Raw genomic sequence first — 4,577 nt, forward strand, 5'->3', positions numbered from 1 at the left:
ATCTTTTGGGAAAAGACTGAGGAAGGTTCATCAAGCCTTGATCGTGCCTGGAGCTTTTGTTCCATGCATACAGCTTTCTCCCCCCCCCCACCCGCGATGTGGCGTTTGCCCGTTCCTTTGAAAATGTCTGTACAGGGGGAGAGAAAGAGTTAATAGGTAGGCTCCGCCTCCGGTTTTTCTGTTGGTCTACCTGTTTATAAAAAGGCTTAGCCCGAGGGTTGGTTAGTTAGTTGGTTGGCTGGGAAAAGAGCAGTTGGGAAAGCTGTTGGCAGACAGTTGGAAATAGAGAGACAGTTAGTGCAGTTGGTTCTTGTGTGAGGGGAGGTAGACGAGTTAGAGACAGAATAAAAGAAGACTAAGAGGGTAAAGGGTAACAGTGTTTTGAATGCATTTAAAGTTTATTTGTGTTTGCAGTAAACTACACTCTTCTTTGTTAACGTAAGAACCTGAGTGAGACTAAGTGATTTACCAGGGAGGACCTGGTTGGTGGCAGCGGATTAGTGGTGTATGGGTCAATAGTCCATGAGACGACCGGGGGCTCCATACGAATGCCACACCTCCCTCAAATGAGAGAGGGAGAAAGAGACTTGGAGCCAGTTGCAGTGCAGAGAAGACCTGAGCAGGAGTTTCCCCTTTCTTACCAACTATTAGTTTTTCCCTTTGGAAAACACTTTGCACAATCTTCTGCATTAACCAATCAACATGAAAGATCACATCTCTGTGCCCAGCTGCATGGAAATGGTACGTTGGAGAGTAAAAAGTTAGTTTGATGGCCTCTTTCAAATGTGTGGCAAGAAGAACCACTCTTTATTTGTAAAATGACTGATTTAAAATAAATAATGATTTCTAGTTATATACATTTCAATAATTTTACAATCATCCTAACATTTCAAAAGTCGACTTCCTTCCTCCTCTTTCTGCAGTTCCTTAAATTTATTTTTTACATTTCCTGCATATTCTAATTTAACTTATTCTTTTATTCACTTACTATATATATATATATGTTTTTATGAAACTGCAGGTTATTACAATAATCCTGCCAATGTCCTTATCTGTTTACAGTTTGTAAATATTCAACAAACCATTTCCATTCTTTTATAAAAAAGTTTGTTATCTTGATTTCTTATTCGTCTGGTAAGTTTCACTATTTCTGCATATTCCATATTTTTTTGTATCCATTCTTTTTCATCGGGACTTCTTTCCATTTTGGGGCAAATAACATTCTTGCTGCTGTAGTCCCATACATGAATAAATTTGAAGATGTCTGACTGACTGAGACTCTGAGCCTCAGCTGCATCTTTGTACCAAAATAAACAGTTTAAAGTTCTTTCATAAGAAGCGGTGACTGTTTTTGGTGCAAGCCAGAGAACACCTCTTCACCTATTACAACAATATATTTCTCTATGCTTGCTTTAACGAGGCCAGCCTATACATATCTACTCAGAAGTAAGCCCCACTGAAATTCAACGGGACTTGCTCCCATATAAATGTGTTGGGATTGCAGCCCCAGTTAGGGCTTATCTGCTTCCCCCTGCTGCTTTCCCCCAGGAAGAAGTAGTGTAAATGTCAACTGGGTTTTCTCAGGATCGATGTTTGCTCCAATTTAGCACTAAAGAGTGGGTTTTCTGGGAGAAAGCGGTGGGCCAAAGCGAAACCACTCGGCCCCATGCTTTCTAGCCACAGGACAAAGGGAAGTGTAAACAAGCCCTTAATATTTCAATTGGACAAGAACAGATAACAATTAATCTGCATTTCATTAATTCATTCATTCACTGATTTTTTTTAAAAAATAATATTTATTAAGATTTCAGAGAAAATACCAAAATGTAAAAAGAAAAAGGGAAAAAGGAGAAAAAAGAGACAAAAAGATACAAAATACAGAAGAATAAAAATAGTTAAAAACAAATCAGTCATTCCATATCCTATCTTTCATTTGCTTATTTCCCTGACTTCCTCACACCTCCCTTTTTTGTATTCTAATTCAATCATTGTTTCAGCAAATCCTTTCCATTTTTGCTTTTACTTTTTGTATTCTAGCTTGATTAGTTATTTCACTGACCAATTAATTAACTCTACAAATCCTTTCCATCTTTCACCATATTCTGTTATTGACTTTATTTAACCTTATCTTACCATAAAATACCTTAAAACTTAAAAACTTAATGCTTATTTATACATAACTCCTTATATCATTTCTACTAAAGCCAGACAATTTCATTCCAACATTTTCCCTAATATTCATTAATTTTACACTAGTTCCCAAAATAAAAGTTTTTCTTTATAGACTCTTCCAATTTTCATCCAACGTCCCTTCTTCCTGGTCTCAGGTTATGTCAGTCCTTACTGTCCATTCCATCTAGTCCATCAACCTGGTAGTCTTATGTCCGAGGCTCTTAAATCTCTTCCATGCCCCTTCTGCAGATCTTCTTCTTTTTGTTTATATTTGCACTTTTCCTTGTCTTTTGTTGGTCTCTTTCTTAATTTATTTCCTTTCTCATTGAGGAGTAGGTCTCTGGGGGATTTCCGCCCATAGCTATCTCCATCTCCCCTCATCAGACCAACCCATTCATTCACTGAATTTATATGTCTCCCTATACCCGGAGGTCTCAGGATTCAGAAAATATCACAATATATAAAATCAAAATAAGAACAGTGGGGAGAGCATTCCTACAGATGGGGAGCCACTGCAGAGAAGGCCTGTTCTCGTGTTGCCACCCTCTGGACCTCTCAAGAAGGAGGCACATGAAGAAGGGCCTCCAGATGGGTTCATATGGAAAGAGGTGGTCCTTGAGGTATTGCGGTCCTGAGCCATTATCAGGACAACATTAAATGTGACCTATGCCCCCATCACACTGGCTGAGATATGGGAGTTGTTTTCCGATAGTGCCATTCCATAGTGCCATTTTCCATAGTGGGGAGTGTGTGTGTTAACAACCACATGGGTGGGGCACATAAAATGAGCTTTTCCCACCTGATTTGCACGCTGCCAGAAAGTAGAGAGACATTTAATTGCATCCTGCCAACATGGCCTCTTTCTCTGATGGAAAGAGAATCAAAGCTCTGATAATAGCAGGTCTGTTTCTTTCTTCCCTCCCTGCTTTAGTACTTTCCCTAAGGACAGGAGTTTGATTCAGTTGACATTGTAATTCCTCTAACAGTTTTAAGTTGAGTTTTCCTCCCTTCTGTGTCCTGAAAGCGGAACGCTCTGCTTCACAACAGCCAATAGTTTCACTCTGCCGGAGAGAGGAAAACCAAGATTATTATTATTATTTTTGTTGTAAGTCCTACAAAGTTCTTAAGAAAATTTCACAGAAAGGATGTTGTTTAGAGATCAGTGATGTGGAGATGGAATTTAAATATTAAGAGGCAAGAATTTGCCTTCTGGTGAAAGATGATATTTGCATAATAGCAAGAAGGGCTCCTTTGTTGGAAACAAAATTGCTGACTGGAATCTGCAATTCAGGTGCCTCGATGATCTTCAACCTCGTTTGGCAATGGGAAATATGCTAATTTGGGTGGCTGGTTGTCCATCATAGACTGAATACTCAATAGGAACAAAACTGAGAGAATGTACAAACAGTACAGCAAAAGTAGACACTGAGCAAAAATTCCTCTTCATACAGGTTCAATAACAATTGCTTTTAATGGAGCTCAACCAGTTTACACCATCTGAAGAGCTGACCCAGAACATGAGTAAACAAGCTTAGTCTGTCTGAATATTTCAAAACTGCTTACCTCACAGAAAAATCCTACTGAGGTAAGGATGTGAAAATCCATTATAAAAATGCAGTGTTTTGCCCTCTTTCTACCTTGGTAATAATTGTAAATTTAATGCTATCTGCTAATATGTTTTTGCCTTAGGATACTCTGTGGCACAGTCAGGCAAACCATTTGAGTTCGCAAAAGAAGAATGAATATGTTTTACACAAACGCTGTCCGCTTCGTTCTGAAACTCACTGGGCAGCAATGGGTAAATCACTCTCTTCCAGCCAAACCTACTTCAGAGGGGAGTTTGGGGGCTAAAATACCAGTTGTTCTGAGGGAGGGCATAGAAGTTCATGAATCCTCAGGAGATAATGTGCTGCTTGGTAGTGACCTCAAGGCTTGGCTGCTACAAAGAGGTCCTGTCTTTGTTCAGAAGTCAATTGTTTCTGAGAAATGAAACAATATCTGAAGCTGTTATGGGAAGAGCAACAATGGACTGTTGGTATGAAGTTAAGCATTTCAATATCCCCCTTCTCATGAACACCCCACTGCACATAAAAATGATCATGCCAGGGGAAAGAGGTCTAGCCTATTATTTTCATAAATGAAATCCCCACTCCTGCGGCCTGAAGATGTACAGTGCATTGACAGCTAAGAATGGAGGGAAGAAGAGAAGAGTTTGAATTTGATATCCCGCTTTATCACTACCCTAAGAAGTCTCAAAGCAGCTAACATTCTCCTTTCCCTTCCTCCCCCACAACACTCTGTGAGGTGAGTGGGGCTGAGAGACTTCAGAGAAGTGTGACTGGCCCAAGGTCACCCAGCAGCTGCAGGTGGAGGAGCGGGGAAGTGAACCCGGTTCACCAGATTAC

At 39.9% G+C, this 4,577-nt stretch overlaps 1 long non-coding RNA gene across 1 annotated transcript; it reads left to right on the forward strand.

Moving 5' to 3' along the window:
- The first annotated feature begins 270 nt into the window (after positions 1-270).
- On the forward strand, positions 271-4,272 carry LOC310828491. The gene is made up of 3 exons (XR_014556961.1): positions 271-741; positions 3,624-3,757; positions 3,862-4,272. It is a non-coding gene; the product is annotated as an uncharacterized lncRNA (long non-coding RNA).
- The last annotated feature ends 305 nt before the right edge of the window (positions 4,273-4,577 follow it).

This window comes from Podarcis gaigeae (assembly GCF_964106915.1).
Source record: "Podarcis gaigeae genome assembly, chromosome: 12".
NCBI classification, from domain to species: domain Eukaryota; kingdom Metazoa; phylum Chordata; class Lepidosauria; order Squamata; family Lacertidae; genus Podarcis; species Podarcis gaigeae.